The sequence below is a fragment of the Callithrix jacchus genome, chromosome 5, assembly GCF_049354715.1.
Source record: "Callithrix jacchus isolate 240 chromosome 5, calJac240_pri, whole genome shotgun sequence".
Lineage (NCBI taxonomy): Eukaryota > Metazoa > Chordata > Mammalia > Primates > Cebidae > Callithrix > Callithrix jacchus.
The window spans coordinates 38,763,198-38,784,311 of NC_133506.1; the positions used below are offsets into that span (position 1 = coordinate 38,763,198).

The following is a 21,114-nucleotide window of genomic DNA, read 5'->3' on the forward strand; positions in this document are numbered from 1 at the left end:
AACCCTACCATATTCACCACTGAAGCCACAACAATGAAAAGCACCTGGGGCAAAGACGGCATCTATGCCCTTTTGCTGGGTGAAGAGAGAGAGGGATGAATGCTCAATGAGAGCCTTGTACTTCTCTAAAGGCAGAACTAGGAGCATCTGGCTGAGGTGAGAGGTCAGGACTTGGGGTGAACCTGGCAACACCTTTTGGCTGGCAGATCTCAGGTAGGTGGGAAAAGTTGCTTCAAGGAATATAGAAAGTAAACTAACCCGGGAGATAATAGCCTGGCTGGAAACTGATCTGCTATATTAATTCTGAGCTACTCCCTCAGCATCCCTGAACCTCAGTTTCCCCATCTACACAAATACGGCACTGTCCCAGCTCTCCCTCTCTCTCTGGTCCCTTTCTTCTCCTAAGTGTGAAAAAATTTCATGGGGTTGGGGTGTTCCCAAACTGTTAAAGCAGAGCCGTGTTCCAAGTCCTTGGCAGAGGGGGGTCTCACTGCCCATCTGCTGGTTCTCCATGCAGAGAGACACCAGAATGGGTGGGCATTTGGGAGGTCTCCAACTTCTCTGAGAACATCACTGCAGATGCTCCTGAAAAGGGTGAGACGTGGGCCTTTCGGCAAGTGAGAAGTTTGGAGTACTGCCAGTCAGTCCCGCCTGTCCCCACGCTCACCAGACAGGCACCATCCCCCAATGCGAAGGACTGAGAACTCCCCAAGGCGGCGGGGAGGAGACATCAGGTGGAGGCCCTTCCCCACCTGCCCAGGTATCAAAAGATGAATTCCAGGAACTGCTGGGATGGTGATGATGGAAATTATGCAATTCTCCGATGGAAACACACACGGCCACATTGAGGGCCATCCCTTTGTCCCGGTTTAGTCCACCCTCTGCTCCTCGTCGCCCTAGGCACGGTCAAGTCTCATTTACAAAGATGCTTTTCAAGCCCCTGGTAATCAGTAGATACAAATACAGTCATATGTCACTGAATTATGGGGATGGGTTATGAGAAATGTGTTAGGCGATTTCACTGCTGTGTAAACATCAGACAGTGTATCTACACAACCATAGATGGTATAATCTCCTCGAGCCTAAGCTATACACTACAGCCTGTTGCTCGTAGGTACAAACTATGCAGCGTGTTGCTGTCCAGAATACTACAGGCAATGGTAACACAGGGGGGCGTATTTGTTTATCTAAACATATTCAACCAAGACAACTTTGTACAAATTACTAACACATAATTTCCTTTGATTGAGAACTCACAATATCCTGGGGACTGCAATAAGCTCTTTCATTTAATTCTCACAACAATTCTATGCAGGAGGTAGTCTATCCCCCAGAGAATACTGATGAGGAAACTGAAGTTCAGAAAGGCAGGACTCAGAGACGGGGACTAGTGAGACCATAGCCAACGTGCAGGCAGGTGTGGGCTGGTGCATCCAGCGTGGGAGATACTTCAGTATTAAGATCTAGGCTCAGAGGTCTGGCATAATGGCTCATGCCTGTAATCCCAGCACTTTGTGAGCTGAGGCAGGCAGATGACTTGAGGTCAGGAGTTCGAGACCAGCCTGACCAATATGGTGAAACAAACCCCGTCTCTACTAAAAATACAAAAATTTAGCTGGGCATGGTGGTGCATGCCTATAATCCCAGCTACTTGAGAGGCTGAGGCAGGAGAATCTCTTGAACCCGGGAGACAGAGGTTGCAGTGAGCCAAGATGGAGCCACTGCACTCCAGCCTGGGCAACAGAGTGAAAATCCATCTCAAAAAAAAAAAAAAATCAAGGCTGTGGGGGAAGCAGTGTGACACAGTGGTTAGGGACAAAGTCTATATGGACAAGAGCTTGCAAATGCAAATGCAAACTCTATGTAAATGCAAATTCTTAGACCCTAGAATTATCTCTGCGTAGGACCTGTTACCACATGTGAGAACAAGGAATAGGTCAACGTACACGTCGGTTCCAGTCTTGGTTCTGAGACTTGCTTACTATGTGGCTTTGGACAAGTTAACCCTTGTGCCCTAACCACTGCACCACACTACTTCCCAGCATAGCCCAGATCTTAAAACCAAAGACTCTCCCCCCCGGACACATCAGCTCTGCGCCTGCTTGCAATTGGGCTGCAGCCTCACTAGCCGCAGTCCTTGGAGAGCTGCCACACCCCTGCTCCTGCCACATCTCTTGCTCTCCCTAGAATGTTTCAGCCTCTGCTCATGGTCCCTCCTCCATGAAGACTTCCTGACCCTCCCAGGCCCCTAAGACAGAATTAACCCCTCTCTCCTTTACTCTACCCCCGCTGACTCTAGATGCATCCATCACAGGAAATGTTCCCAATATTTTTTTCAACTTTTATTTTAGATTCAACGGATGCGTGGGCAGGTTTGTTACAGGGTATATTGCATGACGTTAATGGAAATGTGTATATATATCGTGGAATACTACACAGCCATAAAAAAGAACGGAACCATGTCCTTTGCAGCAACATAAGTGCAGCCAGAGGCCACTATCGTAAGCAAACTAACCCACTATTATTTACATCCCCATTGCAGCCCTGTGGCTGCCAGTCTTCTGGGAAATACAGGCCATGCCTCACCCATTTCTGTATGCCCAGGATCCAACACAGTGCCGGGCACACAAAGACTACCAGTAAATAGTGAGTGAATAAGTAAAATAAAACCTCATCCAAAATCCAATCTCAAGCTGCCCAAGACAAGTTCATGGGGCAGGAGTGCCTGGCACATGGCACGTGCTTTCTCAATAAAAACTTACATCATGAATAAGATAAATGAATGATAACATAGCTGAGGATTCACACCCTTATTTCTAGTAAATCTCATTGTAGGTGACATAAAGGGTCGGGTCCAGATACAATCTTATCGTGTTAGTTTGTTCTCACACTGCTATAAAAACTACCTGAGTAGTAATTTAAGAAGAACAGAGGTTTAATTGACACACAGTTCCCCAGGCTGTACAGGAAGCCTGGCTAGGAGGCCTTAGGAAACTTACCATCATGGCAGACAGCAAAATACGTCTCACCACAGCAGAGCAAGAAAGAGAGAGCAAATGGGGAAGGGCTACACGTTTTACACAACCAGATTTTGTGAAAACTCACCATCATGAGAACAGCAAAAGGGACGTCCGCCCCTGTGATTCAACCACCTCCCACCAGGCCCCTCCTCCAACACATGGGGATTACAATTCAACCTGAGATTTTCGAGAGGACACAGAGCCAAACTACATCACTTAGGCTTGGAAAGGGAAACATCAGACTTTCTAGTAAATTGACCATTAACTCTATGGTCGAAAAGTCACTTTGTAAACCTTAAGCCATCCTTCAGGGACAACAAATCTTCAAAACACAATAAGAAAATATGCTTTCAATGCAAAGCTTTAACAATAAAAGGATATTAGTCATTCTGCATTGCAATCAGGATTAACTTAACTCTGGGGGTGGGTAGAGTCATAGATCCCCAAAATAAAATTTCAATATGGTATATGAAGCCTTTCTGAGAGTTGGGTTCTCCCAGAAGCAGACCTGGAGACAAGAATTTGAGTGTAAGTAATTTATTTGGGGATGACTCCAGGAAGCGGCAGCAAGGAAGAGGGAAAGAAAGAGAAAGAATGGAAGCCAATTAATAGGGTGATATCAGTCCAGTTACCACTGTGGGCAATGAGAGCTCAGTCCTACTGGGTAGCTCTGCAGAACGGTATGGAAGACTTAGCTCTAAATTAATCCACCTAAGGGGAAGGGGAGGTGAAGTATTTGTACTCCAGCTCTTGTCTGTCATTGCCTACTCTCAGAGCCATTAACTCCCCAGTATTCCCAGTGCTCCCAAGCACAGGGCTGAGAGGAAATCCTCAGTAGTAGTGCAGGGACAGCAAGTGGCAAGTGTGTGGAGGTGAGAGAGCAGGACCAGCTGCAAGGCCCAAAGGGAAACCCCAGTGTGATCAGAAAATCTGTCTCTAACTAACAGGCATCAGAACCTAATGAAAACTAAGCAAGAAAGTGGAGAGCTGAGACAACAAAAAAAACACTCTGAGCTGGACACAGTGGCTCATGCCTTTGGGAGGCCAAGATGGGTGGATCATCTGAGGTCAAGAGTTCGAAATCAGCCTGGCCAACATGGCGAAATCCTGCCTCTACTAAAAATACAAAATTAGCCAGGCATGGTAGTTCTTGCCTGTAATCCCAGCTACTTGGGAGGCTAAAACAGGAGAATCCCTTGAATCCGGAAGGCAGAGGTTGCAGTGAGCTGAGATCACATCACTGCCCTCCAGCCTGGGCAAGAGAGTTAGACTCTGTCTCAAAAAAAAAAAGAAAGAAAAAAAACTCTGGGACAGAGAAGTTAGAACCTTCCATCTGCCTCTCCTCTGTTCCGACTGCAATGAGTATGTCTGCCTTTCGTCTTCTCTCCCCTCCCCAACCTGGAATCTATTTTCTTCTCAGTCTGAATCTTTCTTCCTCTTCCCCCTCAAGAGTTCCCCACCCACCCCTCCTGTCCCGATTTTCTCACCCCTTAAGAGCCCATAACATGAATGTGAAGTATCTTGCTTAATATTTGTTTACTTAGGAACAGTGAGTTTTATGTACACTGTTCTTAATTAAATTCTCAGCAAGTTTCTATTTGTGGATGGAGAGGCATTCTGCCCAAGGAGGGGGCCTTACAATCTTGGCACCTTATTACTGATTCACCCCCCCAGCACTTGGAAGGAACACTTGGGATTCAGTCTTTCATTTGGGGCCCATGAAGCTACTCGTGTTCTCAGCAACACTGATTATTGGCAATTTCCCTCTGTGAGGGAAGTAGATTTCCTTCCAGACATCCTGTAGTGGTGTTTCCGAAGGAGTAGTGACTCGCTGCTTCATCTGTGTGGGCGGCCCGATAGATAAATGCTCATGCCACACGCCAGGCGGGGGATCTGCAAGGAAGCACTTGGTCTCCACCCAAATCACAGTCTGGAGTTCTCACTCCCCGCTGTCATTTTGGGGAGTCCTCTCTAAATGGCTGCATCAAGAAAGAAAGCTTCTCACTGTCTTCTGGACCCCTGACTTTCCTCAAGACCGCCCGGATGTCACCTCCTCCAAGGAGTCTTCCTTGACTCCCTTGAGCTGGCAGGCACCCTCTGCTCCCTAAATTGGGGGCCACCTGTTTAGACAGCAGGCCCAGACTGTGTGTCTGCTCACCAGGCTGTGGGGCTCACAGAGGACAGAGTCCCCATCTTGGTCGCTGGTCTCCCTGTGAGTTTAGCATAGAGTATAAGCTTAGTAAATGTTTGTTGAAGAAATGAATATATGAATGAAGGGATTGAACGAGTGCCCAGGAGGGCTTCCTGGAGCCTTGGACGGGCTTGTAGGAACTCGGGCTGACAGCTAGCCAGAAATGTAAGGAAGCCAGAGTCCTGGAAGCCTGGTGTTTTTCACCCTGGGCTGGGGGTAGGGGGTCTAAGTGACAATTCCTCCCAGATGGTGCCAGGAATCTCCTCTCCTGTTGATCTTAGTTACTGGGCTTCTAGAAATGAAATTCCCCTCCTTTAGAAAGTTAGAAAAACAGCCATGTGTGGTGGCTAACGCCTGTAATCCCAGCATTTGGGGAGGTTGAAGTGGGTGGGTCACTTGAGACCAGGAGTGACCAGCCTAACCAACATGGTGAAACCCTGTCTCTACTAAAAATTCAAAATTTCCCGGGCATGGAGGCGCACACCTGTAACCTCAGCTACTCGGGAGGTTGAGGCAGAAGAATCGCTTAAACCCGGGAGGTGGAGGTTGCAGCGAGCCAAGATTGTGCCACTGTACTGCAGCCTGGGCTACAGAGCGAGACTGGGTCTCAAACAAAAAAGGTTAGAAAACTGGCTAGGCACGGTGGCTCACGCCTGTAATCCCAGCACTTTGGGAGGCCGAGGTGGGTGGATCACCTGAGGTCAGGAGTTCAAGACCATCCTGGTCAACATGGTGAAACCCCGTCTCTACCAAAAATACAAAAAAAAATAGCTGGGCATGGTGGCGCGTGCCTGTAATCCCAGCTACTCAGGGGGCTGAGGCAGGAGAATTGCCTGAACCCAGGAGGTGGAGGTTGCGGTGAGCCGAGATCACACCATTGCACTCCAGCCTGGGTAACACTAGCGAAACTCCATCTCAAAAAAAAAAAAAAGAAAAGAAAAGAAAAAGAAAACCATGATTCCACATTCAGCTTCAGCATGTTTTAGAGTGGCATGGGAGGCTGTTCTGGGACCTAAGGTTAGGAATTCCCTGGCCAGGGTCCAGCTCAGCTCCACAGCCACACCCACCCACAGGCAGGGTTCTGGCTCCTACTGAGGGCCTCACACCCGAAGGCTCAGCCAGAGGGGCATCTGCCCAACCCTGTCATTGGAGTCTGGGGTTGAAAGATGGGGGTTAGGCACATGGGCTACGGGGCACTGCGGCTAATGCCTGCCTCCAGTTGTGGGGGAGGCCGGAGGACACGGAAGGGGGACTCCAAGATCAAGGTGAAGCTCTGGAGCCTAGAGTGTGTTCATGGGGCCAGGACAAGGCCCCTTCCCCAAGCCTGGACAGGTGCATCAGAGGCAGCCACAGCCCTGCAGGATGAGGGTCCAGGGAGCACGCGCTGGAAAGGGCAAATCCGCGCTGGGGCTCAAGTCTCCCTCCCCGCACCCTGCGTTATAGGGAAGAGCAGGAACCCTGGCGGCCTCTGAGGCGGGGTAGGGGGGTGGGGCGGAGGTTGCAGCAGGCAGAGGAGCAGTGGCGCCACCTCCTGACGCCTTCGGGGAATGCACCTCATGCCTAGCCAGCCTGGGGAGAACCGGTCGTGGGGGCGGGCCGGAGGCACGGGGCCAAAAAAAGCAGATCAGCTATTTACTTCCCCACCCCCACTTTTTTTTTTGTTTACATATTATTATGGAAAACTTGAAATATATACAAAAGTAGAGAAAGCTGTCATAAATTCCCAGTTACCCATCATTCCACTTCTCCAATTAACTCAGGGCCAATCCGACTTCTCTAACCACCAGCACTTTCTCCTCCCCCCCCCCATTGTATTTCAAATCGAATTAAATCCCGGGCGTTATATCATTTCACCCCTAAATACTTCGATGTGTAACATAAGTATTTTTAACAATACAACCACAATACCGTATCTAATAAAATAATAATTTCTTAATATCATCTAATAGTCCATTGTCTCGTAATAAAATGGAAATTTCGCCCAGGATTTTGTCAGCATGTTGCCAGCAGCCGTCCCGATTTTTGATACTGACCCTATTTTTGTTAGTAACTGCCTCTTTCTGCTTCTGAGCCTCAGCTTATTGCTTACTAACCAGAAAACCTTAAGAGAAACTACCTCGTTGTCTAAAACCTGCTGCGTTGTCTAAAGTCCTGAGTTTAGTTTAAAGTCCTTCCCCTACTCCTTTACCTATAAAAACCATGTACTTTTCTTAGCCGGAGTCCAGACTTTTGGGTGTGAACCCTTGTGGGCCCCCCGGAGTAATAAAGTGTGTTCCTCCGATCCCGAGTGCCGCTTGGGTTTCTTGTCAGGTAAGATTTTCCGGAACAATAAATGTTTTTCTATAGCTTATCAATCACGATCCTCATAAAGTCCACTCATTGCAACTAGCCCAGTGTTTCTTGAGTCTTTTTCATCTGTACTCCTCCCGTCCTTTCTTTCGTTTTTCCTTGCAATTCATTTGTTGAGAAAACCTGGTCGTACGTCCTGACATGTCCCATAGTCTGGATTTTGTTGGCTGCATCTTTGTCATATAATTTCACGTGTTCCTCGGATTTTCTGAGTTGTAGATTCAGCCTATTGGAGTTGCATCTGGAGGTCTGTTCAGATTCGGTTTTGGTCTCTCTTTATACTGTCAGCCACCATTGGCCATTATTACCTGCATCTATTATGTCGCTGAGGACTGCAAAATGGTGATATTCCAATTACATCATTAGCCATTTGCTTTTCTGATTTGTTTTTTGTTTTTAGAGATACAGCCTTGTTCTGTCTCCCAGGTTAGAGTGCAGTGGTGCAATCTCAGCTCATAGCAACCTCTGCCTCCCAGGTTCAAGCAATTCTCCTGCCTCAGTCTCCTGAGTAGCTGGGACTACAGGCACATGCCACCATGCCCGACTAATTTTTATGTTTTTAGTAGAGATGGGGTTTCACCATGTTGGCCAGGCTGGACTTCAATGCCTGACCTCAAGTGATCTGCCCGCCTCAGCTACCCAAAGTGCTGGGATTACACCCAGCCAGCTTTTGAATCAGAGGTTCATTATGATATAGGCATAACATAACAGTATTCATAGTAAAGATAAATGGGTTATTGTCATCAGGCAAAAGTTGGGGAGTCTAAGATTCGATGAGCAATATAAGATCCAGTAGTGTGCTATTTACAAGTAAGCACTCAAACAAAATGATATAGAGAGATGGAAGAGAGAAAGATTAAAAAGGATATATCAGACAAATATGAACCAAAAAAAAGGCCAGGTGATCATCCTAGTATCTGACAAATATATGTGAATGCAATGTCACAAGAAGAATATATAGATTTTCAAATAACCACCCATGAGCATATATTTTCACTAAAAACTATAGCTTTAAAATACATAAGATGTCAAGCTGGGTAAGGCAGCTCACACCTGTAATCCCAGCACTTTGGGAAGCCGAGGAGAGTGGATTACTTTAGATTAGGAGTTCACGACCAGCCTGGGTAACATGGTGAAACCCCATCTCTCAAAAAAAAAAAAAAAAATGGAAAATTAGCTAGGCATGGTGGAGAGTGCGTGTGGTCCTAGCTACTTGGGTGGCTGAGATGGGAGGATTGCTTGAGTCCAGGATGTGGAAGTTTCAGTGAGGTGATATCAAGCCACTGCACTCCAGCCTGGGACACAGAGTAAGACCCTGTCTCAAAAAACAAAACAAAAACAAAAAACATAAGATATCAAATTACAGAATTGCATAGAGAACTAAATCAACAATTATTATCTGGAGAACTTAATTCATCTCTCCTAGAAACTGACCAAGCCCACCACCAAGTATCTCAATCCGCAAGCTAGTAAGTGAATGCAGAATACCACACCTCCGGTCAGGAGAATGATCGCTGCTCCCAGAATTCCAAACAGGCCTGGCCCCACTCAGGTGACTCCTAGAATTCTGAGAGGCCCAGGCCCCCTGGCAGTATGACAGGATCAGATTTTGAGACACCTATGCTTCTCCATCTTTGCACACAAAGAGGACTACCTTTAGACTTGAGTGACCAGGACTTCCCTGCCTTGTGCCCCTAGTTAGAGGGCCCTTCGCTGACCTTCCTATAGCTACACCCCGCCCACAGAGCACGGAATCCAAAAGCCCCCCTGTGCCCCTCCCCCTTCCTCAGCCGTGCAACAGTGACCAGGGCCCCAGGACTCGCTGCCTAAATGGTCCTGAGCCCACCTCCAGGACTGGCATCATTTTCTTTGGGTCCTTCCTCTCGAGGACGGACTGCCCTCAGGGTGTGCAGCACCAAGTTCGAAAAGCCTAAAGGAGGTTATTTGTGAGGGAATGACGGTGAGCAGGGCTTGGAAATGCAGGGTGGAGTGACCACAGAATGTAGGAAGACCCCCTGTGGTGCAGACAAAGAGGGGGATGGGAGCAGCAGAGGACGAGCTACCAAGCAGAGCCACCGTTTGTGCTCTTGCCTCCAAACCTCTCATCTGTTAGGGTTGCACACAGGTGTCATAACCCTGATCACACCCCTCCCTTCCCCCTTCAGGGCTGGGGATGAAACACAAGGAGCAAAAACAATCACTGCTGGAGGCCTAATTATGGCAAGCAGCCTGGCAGTGCTGTATATAGACTCTGCTTTGAGCGAAATGTGCTGATTTATGCAGTTCCCAACATTTAAAGGTGGAGACCAGACTGTGGCTGAATCGGATCAGATCATTCTCTGAGATAAACTACAACCCTGGGCTGCTGAGCAAAAATTTGTAAAGAATTGTTGGTCTCTCTCCTGCCCCTTCTTTCCCAGACCTACCAACTCCACCATGGATTCTCTGGCCATTCCTTGGAGCCTCTGTCCCTCCCCACCCCAGCCCAGTACAAGGGCTGGCATGGAGTGTCAGCTTGTCAAACATCTGCTGAATGAATAAGTCTGTTTCCTAGAGTGTGAGCCCCATTTGATGGGGTGCACTGGACAAAACCACCTGACCTAGTGCCAAGCATAGAGGCTCAGGAGCTAGACGATTGGGTTCAAGTCTCTGTTCTCAGTAGCTCTTCCCTGTAGACCATAGTTCCCAAGCTGTGTGCCAAGACACCTGTTATGAAATGAACGTTTGCATCCCCCAAAATTCATATGTTGAAGCCCTACCCCGAAAAGTGATGGTGTTTGGAGATAGGGCCTTTGGAAGGCAATTAGGGTTAGATTAGATCATGAGGGTGGGGCTCTCATTGATGGATTAGTGGCCTTATGAAACGAGGAAGAAAGATCACTCTCTCTTTCTGCCATGCCAAAACACAGTGAGAAGGCTGCCGTCTGCAAGCCAGGAAGGGAACCCTCACCGGGCCTCAACTTTGCTGGCATCTCCATCACAGATTCTAGACTCTAGAACTGTGAGAAAGTAAATCTCTGCTGTTTAAACCACCCAGTTTATGGTATTTTGGTATAGCAGCCCGAGCAGATGACGATAACACTCCTGGGGGCCAGGCACAGTGGCTGTAATCCCAACACTTTGGGAGGCCAAGGCAGGCAGATCACCTGAGGTCAGGAGTTCAAAATCAGCCTGGCTGACACAGTGAAACCCTGTCTCTACTAAAAATACAAAAATTAGCCAGGTATGGTGGCGGACTATCATCCCAGCTACTCTGGAGGGTGAGGCAGGAGAATCACTTGAACCCATGAGACAGAGGTTGCAGTGAGCTGAGATCGCACCACTGCACTCCAGCCTGGGAGACAAGAGTGAAACTCCATCTCTAAACAAAAAACAAACAAACAAACAAAAAACTGGAGATAATAAGTGTGTATCACAAGGTTATTGATAGGATGAATTAAGTGAAGATACATGCAGTATTTAGAATGGTACCTAGTGCATAATAACGGCTGCATATGTGATTATTACTACACAGACAGGCCAAATCGCTAGTTGGAATTATCATAGGGAAGATGTCTAAAATGTGCAGAGAACAATTTTCCAACCTTCTCTTTTTTTTAATTAACAATCTAATTACCATATACCAAGTACTTTGACATGCATTACAAAGAGCACTGGACTGGGAGTCATAAGGAGATGTATTCTAACCACAGTTCAGCCTTGAAACCTTGAGCAAGTCACTCCCTCCAACAAGCCTCAGTTTCCACATCTGTATATCATCTGCACAGTGGTGACCATGGGTTTTGTGGCGTAGGGTTAAGACTCTTTCCTCAGATGTGCAGACACCAAAGGGACCAGGCCACACATGGGGAGTTTCCTCCTGTATTACAAACAGGGCAAATCTGAAGAAGAGATTAATATTTTGAAATTGATCTGCTAATTAGAAACTCTCTTTGGGTGGGCATGGTGACTCACATCTGTAATCCCAGCATTGGGAGGCTGAGGCAGGAGGATCGCTTGAGCACCAGAGTTTGAACATGGCAAAACCCCATTTCTATGAAAGAAAAATGAAAACTATATATATATGAAGAAACTATCTTTATCAGCTCATTGGGGTAAGTTTCTCTCGATTCTGGAGGTCACTGAAGGAAGGAGTTTCTCGGCTTACTCTGAGTCAAAGGTCATTAAGCCAGTCAGAGTTCCGAAACCACTGGCTTCAAACTGATTCAGACCTTTCACTAAATTAGACCATCTCAGAATCTGTCGAAATAGTGAGGTTTTTGCCAGCCATGTAATCAGTTCCATATTCAATTCCTTAAGTAGAGATTCATTGATAAACCAACCTACCATTTTTAAAACATAGTTTTGTCTTTGAAAATAAAGAATAATAAAGCCGTTCTTTTTTTAAAAAATCTCAGTTTTCATCAGATCAAATTTCCTTTGTCATTGCCTCTAAGGTTCGTGGGGATTCTGATTTTTTTAAATGCTGAGTTTACTCCTTTATTAGACAGTCATTGAAATTGACCTCATTCCCATAGAGGGGTGATTATGGGTTTATTCCTTTTACAAGGTTGGTGGCTGACAGAAGTGATACTGCCAGGAGCTTCAAGGAAATGTGTTTTATAAAATGAGGACTAAGATTGTTAGAAAGCTGATTTTGGCATGTTTTTCTAACTTAAAAAAAATAAGAATGGGAAAAAACGGTTTCTCTGAAAAAGGGCTCTGCATTTATAGATAGGATTTCAAAATCTAAAGCCCCCCAAAATATAAATAAAGAAGAGTGCCACTCCCTGACCCCCACTTCCCATTCTCTAGGCCAGCCAGGTCTATCTCTAAGCCTGGAGCAGAAAGCAGACCTACCCACAGCTCCCAGATTCTCCGTGATGGCACATGGCATTTGGATGTGAGAATGTTCAGACTCACCCCAACAAAACAAATTATCACCTTTTGAACTTTTAAAAAAATCACCTTGGCCAAGTGCAGTGGCTCACGCCTTTAATCTCAACACTTTAGGAGGCCAAGGCGGGAGGATCTTTCAAGCCCAGGAGTTAAAGACCAGCCTGGGCAACATAGTCAGACTTTGTCTCTACTAAAAAGAAAAATAAATAAAGTAGGCAGGCATGATGGCTTGAGCCTGTAGTCCCAGCTACTCGGGAGGCTGAGGTGGGAGGATCATCTGAGCTGGGGAGGTCGAGGCTGCAGTGAGTCGTGATCGTACCACTGCACTCCAGGCTGGAACCTGGGTGACAGACTGAGACCTTGTCTCGAAAAAAAAAGTCACCTTGCCTTACACTTGAAACTGATTCCATGATCTCAGAGACAGCCCTGATAGAAAGGTCAGGAAAGGCCTCCCAAAGTTAAGAGTTAGGACCCAGACCATCCTTCCCATGTAGCTTCCCAGATGGTCTCGGTTCAAATCCTGGCTCTGCCACTAGCCAGCTGTGTGACTCTGAGCAAGTCACTTAACCTTTCTGTGCTTTGCTTTTCTCATCTGCCAAGTGGAAGTAAAAATTAAGAATCAAATGACTTACTATTTGTGAAAGTTCTTGCCATAAGAGCTGGTGTGCATTGTTTGATGAAAGCAAGCGGCTGGGGTTTTGTCTTATGTCTGGCCAACAGATGGCTGCCCTCCTCCCCTGCCTGTGCCTTGGAGTGGCCCATTTCCCCAGTAAGCTCACTGCCCACTTCCTAACTTTTGCCCCCTCCTGCCTTCCACTCCAGAGAAACGTCTGTTCAGGCCTTGACATTCCTCAACAACTCTCCGATTTTTCCTAGTCCCTCCTCTGCCTTCTTCACGGAGACAGTGCCACACCTGCCTCTCCCTCCAAATCTCCGAGCCTCACTCACACTTGGCTTCTCTCCTTCTTCACAGAGAAAATAATGCCAAACAGAAACCCCACAACTTCCTTCCGCACCTCTCACTCCGTCATGCTCCTGGCCACACCTCCTTTCTCCCCAACTCTCCTTCTTACCAGAGTGGAGGAGGTCCCATCCCTCTACCATCTGAGGCTTGTTGCCATCCCCCGTGGGGCCTGCCAGTGCAGTTGTGCCGGTGGTGCACTGCACAAGGGCACCTAGCCAAGGTGTCAGTAGAAACTAAAATCCAACCCCTTTGTGCTTTCCAAATCCTTTATCCTGGCAGGAGATGCCCAGACATGTGCTTTTTCTAAATCATCCATCCCTTTGAGAAGGGCCCATTTTTTCAAATTTAAGCAGATATTTTTTTTTTTTTTTTTTGAGACAAAGTTTCACTTTTGTCGCCCAGGCTAGAGTGCAAGATCGTGGCTCACAGCAACCTCCACCTCTAAGGTTCAAGCGAGTCTCCTGCTTCAGCCTCCTGAGAAGCTGGGACTGCAGGCATGAGCCACCGCCCCCGGCTAATTTTTGTATTTTTAGTAGAGACGGGGTTTCACCATGTTGGCCAGGCTGGTCTTGAACTCCTGACCTCAGGTGATCCACCTGACTCAGCCTCCCAGAGTGCTGTGATTACAGGTGTGAGCCACTGCACCCAGCTACGTAGATATCTTAAAGGCAAGTGGAGATCGTGGCTCCTGAGCATAAAACCTCAGAGAGCCCTATTCTTTTCAAGCCTTTATCATGCTGTCACCTCTTTCCCAACCTCTCTTTTATCAGCTTCTACCTTCAGTCCCAGAGCTGTCGTGAGCAGAGGATGACATGAAGGAAAAGCAGCCAACATTTGAAATGGTGCAAAGAAATTACCGTGTGTCCTTCAGTGCTGGGTGTGGCACGTCAGATGCCTCCCCCTCCTTATCTTACCATGTTGTGGTTCACACATTAATGAGTCAATTGAATCTATGACCCATGCTCACTATACAGAAAGTTAAGTTTTCAATATCTTGGGAATTATACCTTAACAAGGGGATTCTGCCGGGAGCAGTGACTCACGCCTGTAATCCCAGCACTTTGGGAGGCCGAGGTGGGTGGATCACAAGGTCAAGAGATGGAGACCATCCTGGTCAACATGGTGAAACCCTGTCTCTATTTAAAAAAATACAAAAATTAGCTGGGCATGGTGGTGCACGCCTGTAGTCCCAGCTATTCGGGAGGCTGAGGCAGGAGAATTGCTTGAACCCAGGAAGCGGAAGTTGCGGTGAGCCGAGATTGTGCCATTGCACTCCAGTCTGGGTAACAACAGCGAAACTCTGTCTCAAAAAAACAAAAAACAACAACAACAAAAAAGGGGGATTCTGAGGAGAGTGGAGCCTGAATGAACTCCCTTTCCTTCCAGGATCCCAATTCCTGGCTATTGTCTTTCCTTAGCAAGACCCAATTACTGCAAAAATCACTGCTATGGGGGCTCCCTTCCTCTTGGACAATTAACTTATGGGCAATAAAGGGGTAAGGGTCAAATGTGACCATTCCAGGGAAAAGTCCGGTTTTCTGGCTCCCTGGACCCTGCATGAGACTACTGAGCCTTCCTGACCTTTACTAAAGCAGAAAGTTGCTAGCATAGGTTGGATTTCCCACCCACACATCTGAGAGAGACCAGGGAGCAGAGAAACCTCCTGTGGATACCTTGGCAGGGGGCTAACAGCCTCTCATGAACCACAGGTCCTCAGGGTCAGATGCCCTTCCTTCCTCCTCATCTTTAAGGACACTTCTCAGCCAGATCTATACCCAAAGAAATAGATACAAAAAGATAACAGTTCAACAAAGGGACCTCCAGAGGAGGATGAGGTAGAACAATCATATCACACATTTACTGGCTAGAACTGGAGCTTGAAAAGACAAATTAACATCTGCACTGGCAAAAAAAAAAAAAAATGACAGTAAGCTTTAAGATACAAATGCATCACACACAAAAAGAACTTCTGAAGCTTAAAACAAGAACTTCAAGCTTTGGCTGGGCACAGTGGCTCATACCTGTAATCCTAGCACTTTGAGAGACAGATGGAAGGATCACCTGAGGCCAGGAGCTCGAGACCAGCCTATCAGCATAGCAAGACCAAAAAGAAACAGTAAATAAATTTAAGGAGAGGATATCATTTGTGAGCACTGAATTAGAAAGCTGGAAGATTAAGTACAAAAATAATCTTAAAGTGTAGAGAAAAAAGATAATGAGATAAAAGTAATACTGGTAAATATAAAAGATTTAGACGAAAGATCCAGGAGTCCTAACATATAAAGAACAGAAGTTCCAGGTGGAGACAAAATAAGAGTAGGAAAAGAGGCAACAGTTAAATACCTGCCAGAAGAAAAGTTTCCTGAACTGAGGAAATACCTGAACAGCCTGTGCAGTCCGTGGAGACACAAGGACTGCCCAGCCAAGAACTTATACGCATCATAGCATGGAAGAAATACGAGGCTATGCAAGAACCCAAAGGTAAGCCTGACGATAAGAAACAGCGTATGTGAACTAAAAGATGGTTGCTGCTTCACTTCTGCCCTCCAAATCTCCCACAACAACCACCTCTCTTATGTCCCACCCTAAAGAGAAATTTATAGGTAAAGAAGTTGTTTGTAATGTAGTTCATCCTAGCCAAATTCACATATTTAAAAACGACTATACCAGCCTAAGGCTAAAAAACAGAGCAGAAGTTTGTTTTTTTTTTTTTTTTTTTTTTGAGATGGAGTCTCGCTCTGTCACCAGGCTGGAGTGCAGTGGCGAAATCTCAGCTCACTGCAACCTCCACCTCCTGGGTTCAAGCAATTCTCCTGCCTCAGCTTCCCGAGTGGCTGGGACTACAGGCACACACCACCACATTCAGCTAACTTTTTGTATTTTTAGTCAAGATAGGGTTTCACCATGTTGGCCAGGATGGTCTCGATCTCCTGACCTTGTGATCTGCCCGCCTTGGCCTCCCAAAATGCTGGGATTACAGACGTGAGCCACCATGCCCAGCCAAGGACACAACAGAACAGTTTTTTTTTTAGTCCCATCTTCTCTGCATAGCTTCCAGTCAATGCCTGAGCAAGGCAGGATTACAAAGGCTTAGTTAACACTGCACCCAGTGGAGGAATTCCCTTAGTAGGCAATCGTTGCTCCAGAGTTCCCCCGTCAGGCTGGCAGAAGTTGTATCAGGAATTCATCTTGATGTGACTGCTCCCCTGCCCAATCCTGTTTCTTCCCATTTTCTTTCACAGGTGTCATTCCACAATCAATCTTTTGTATTTCTTTTTTTTTTTTTCTTTTTCTGAGACGGAGTTTCGCTCTTGTTACCCAGGCTGGAGTGCAATGACACGATCTCGGCTCACCGCAACCTCCACCACCTGGGTTCAGGCAATTCTCCTGCCTCAGCCTCCTGAGTAGCTGGGATTACAGGCATGTGCCACTGTGCCCAGCTAATTTTTTTGTATTTTTAGTAGAGACGGGGTTTCACCATGTTGACCAGGATGGTCTCAATCTCTTGACCTCGTGATCCACCTGCCTCAGCCTCCCAAAGTGCTAGGATTACAGGCTTGAGCCACCGCACCCAGCCAATCTTTTGTATTTCTAACTCTGGCTTAGCATGTGCATCTCAGAAATTCCAACCAGCACAAAATAATTTTAAAGCAACCATTATAACTATACTCAAGGACTGAAAATATGCTTCAAATAAATGAATAAACAGAAATTTCAACAGATAAATAGAAACTACAAAAAAGAATCAAATGAACATTCTAGAATTAAAAAATTAAAGATCTGGATTTTTTAAAGTTCACTGGATAGGCTTAACAAGAAATGAGAGGTAACAGAGGTCAACAAACTTGGAGATCGGTCAGTAGAAATATCCTGGCTGTGCTCACTTCAGCGGCACATATGCTAAGATTGGAATGATGCAGAGATTAGCATGCCCCTGCACAAAGATGATATGCAAATTTGTGAAGCATTATAAAATAATTAATTTTTTTAAAAAGGAACATCCTAGAGGACTCAAGATGGCGCTTTGAGAACAACCCAGGATTGGAGCTCGCGTTGAATCCGCAAACGGTGAGTCAGAGCTGCATTTACAGACTGATCTTTGTTGCCCACAGAACGGGGAAACTCCCAAGTATAAAAAGACATGGGACGCCAGGCAGTAGGTCTGCCTGGCGAAGCCGGCAGCCGGGGCGGCGGCGGCCGGCCCTACCCAGCAATCCCCACAGGGCACGCGTGTCCGGGTGCCATGTTGAACCGGCAACCTGAGACTTGAGAGGGCTGGACTTGAGACTGAACGAGACTTGGACAGTAGGCCAGCCCAGGGGATTGCAGGGACAGATCGTTTGGGATACCCAGTGGGACTAACAAAACCACGATTTCAAACTATCCCGAGCAGACGGTCCGAGACGCTCTGTGGGGGAGGGGCGTCCACCACTACCGAGGCAACCCGCCCCAACTGAGATACACGCCCACTGCTGACGCAGCCAGCCGTTGCCGAGGCAACCCGCCCCAACTGAGATACACGCCCACTGCTGACGCAGCCAGCCGTTGCCGAGGCAACCCGCCCCAACTGAGATACACACCCACTGCTGACCCAGCCTGCCGTTGCTGAGGCAACACGCTACAATGAAGAGACTCCACCGCAGGGCGTGGCGGAGACCACAGCAGAGCCTGCAGGAACAGGGCGAATCACACAACAGCAGGGCGGAGCCTCGGCAGCCAAACAGTGGCTAGTCTGCCTTCTAGCTGGGCAGGACACCTCATCGAACATCCAAAAATAAAGCCCAAACCCCTCAACACAGAGCATTTGAGAAAAAAAAAAAAAAGGGTTTTTTAATGAGCTCTGTTGCAGCAGAATCAAACATAGCAGCCTAACAGCCCTGAATGAACAACAGAGCGCACAGCTCAGCAATTAAGCCCGTATAAAGTACAAACTGTGTCCTCAAGCAGCTCCCTGACCCCTCTATATCCAAAAGACTGACATTAGGCAGGCATCATCCTGGGACAAAGATAGCAGAAAAAGAAACTGGTAGCATCCCTCGCTGTGCCACAGCTGCTAGAGGTGCACCCCAGACAAGCAGGGTCTGGAGCGGACCTCAGCAGTCGTACAGCAAAGGGGCTAGACTGGTAGAAGGAAAACCAAGCAACAGAAATACTTCATCATCAACATTCTGGGTGTCCACTCAGAGACCCAATCGAAAAGTCAGCAACTACGCAAACGACCAGCGGACAAATCCACAAAGATGGGAAGAAACCAGCGCAAAAAGGAGGAAAACACCCGAAACCAGAACACCTCGCCTCCTAGAAAGGACCAAAACTCCTCACCAGCAAGGGAACAAAGCTGGACGGAGAATGACTGTGACGAAATGACAGAATTAGACTTCAGAAGATGGATAATGAGAAACTTTTGTGAGCTAAAAGATCATGTATTAAATCAATGCAAAGAAACTAAGAACCTTGAAAAAAGATTTGAAAAAAGATTTGAGGAAATGATAACAAGAATGGATAACTTAGAGAGGAATATGAATGAATTAAAGGAGCTGAAAAACACAATACGAGAACTTCGCGAAGCAAACACAAGTTTCAATAGCCGAATTGACCAAGCAGAAGAAAGAATATCTGAAGTCGAAGACCAACTCAATGAAATAAAACAAGAAACCAAGATCAGAGAAAAAAGCACAAAAAGGAATGAACAAAGTCTCCAAGAAATGTGGGACTATGTGAAAAGACCTAACCTACGTTTGATAGGTGTACCAGAAGGGGATGAAGAGAATGAATCCAAGCTGGAAAATACTCTTCAGGACATCATCCAGGAAAATTTCCCCCACCTAGCAAGACAGGCCAACACTCAATTGCAGGAAATACAGAGAACACCACAAAGATATTCCGCAAGAAGAGCAACCCCAAGGCACATAATCGTCAGATTCAACAGGGTTGAAATAAAGGAGAGAATACTAAGGGCAGCCAGAGAGAAAGGTCGGGTCACCCACAAAGGGAAGCCCATCAGACTCACAGCAGATCTCTCAGCAAAAACACTACAAGCCAGAAGAGAGTGGGGGCCAATATTCAACATTCTTAAAGAAAAGAACTTTCAACCCAGAATTTCATATCCAGCCAAACTGAGCTTCAGAAGTGAAGGAAAAATAAAATCCTTTGCGAACAAGCAAGAACTCAGAGATTTTGTCACCACCAGGCCTGCTTTACAAGAGCTCCTAAAAGAGGCACTACACATAGAAAGGATCAACCAGTACCAGCCATTCCAAAATCACACTGAATGCTAAAGAGCTTCAACATAATGAAGAATCTACAACAACTAACGGGCAAAACAGCCACTTAGCATCAAAATGGCAGTATCAAATTCACACATAACAATATTAACCCTAAATGTAAATGGACTAAATGCACCAATCAAAAGACACAGACTGGCAAATTGGATAAAAATCCAAAACCCATCAGTGTGCTGTATCCAGGAAACCCATCTCACATGCAAGGATACACAAAGGCTCAAAATAAAGGGATGGAGGAAGATTTACCAAGCTAATGGAAAGCAAAAAAAAGCAGGAGTTGCGATTCTCATCTCTGATAAAATAGACTTTAAAGCAACAAAGATCAAAAGAGACAAAGAAGGCCATTACATAATGGTAAAAGGATCAATACAACAAGAAGAGCTAACGATCCTAAACATATATGGACCCAATGCAGGAGCACCCAGATACATAAGGCAAGTTCTTAATGACTTACAAAAGGACTTAGACTCCCACACAATAATAGTGGGAGACTTTAACACTCCACTGTCAATATTAGACAGATCAACCAGACAGAAAATCAACAAGGATATCCAGGGCTTGAACTCAGACCTGGAGCAAGCAAACCTGATGGACATTTACAGAACTCTCCACCCCAAATCCACAGAATACACATTCTTCTCAGCACCACATCACACCTACTCTAAAATTGACCACATAATTGGAAGTAAAGCACTGCTCAACAAATGCAAAACAACTGAAATCATAACAAACAGCCTCTCAGACCATAGTGCAATCAAGTTAGAACTCAGAATTCAGAAACCGACCCAGAACCGCACAGCTTCATGGAAACTGAACAACTGGCTCTTGAATGTTGACTGGGTAAACAACGAAATGAAGGTAGAAATAAAGAAGTTCTTCGAAACCAATGAGAACGAAGACACAACGTGCCAGAACCTCTGGGACACATTTAAAGCAGTCTCTAGAGGAAAGTATATAGCAATAAGTGCCCATATGAGGAGAATGGAGAGATCCAAAATTGACACCCTATCGTCAAAATTGAAAGAGCTAGAGGAGCAAGATAAACAAAACTCAAAACCCAGCAGAAGACAAGAAATAACTAAGATCAGAGCTGAACTGAAGGAGATTGAGACACGAAAAACCCTTCAAAAAATCAATAAATCCAAGAGCTGGTTTTTTGAAAAGATCAACAAAATAGACAGACCACTAGCCAGATTGATTAAAAATAAAAGAGAGAACAACCAAATAGATGCAATAAAAAATGATAAAGGGGAAATCACCACAGATTCCACAGAAATTCAAACTATCATCAGAGAATATTACAAACAACTCTATGCGCATAAACTAGTAAACCTGGAAGAAATGGATAAATTCCTGGACTCCTGTGTCCTCCCAAGCCTAAACCAGGAGGAAGCTGAAACTATGAATAGAACAATAACAAGGTCTGAA

General features: G+C 46.2%; 1 non-coding gene across 1 annotated transcript; it reads left to right on the forward strand.

Annotated features, from left to right (window-relative positions):
* The first annotated feature begins 17,278 nt into the window (after positions 1–17,278).
* On the forward strand, positions 17,279–17,381 carry LOC118154272 (U6 spliceosomal RNA). The gene has a single exon (XR_004744153.1). It is a non-coding gene; the product is annotated as a U6 spliceosomal RNA (small nuclear RNA).
* Positions 17,382–21,114: the final 3,733 nt, after the last annotated feature.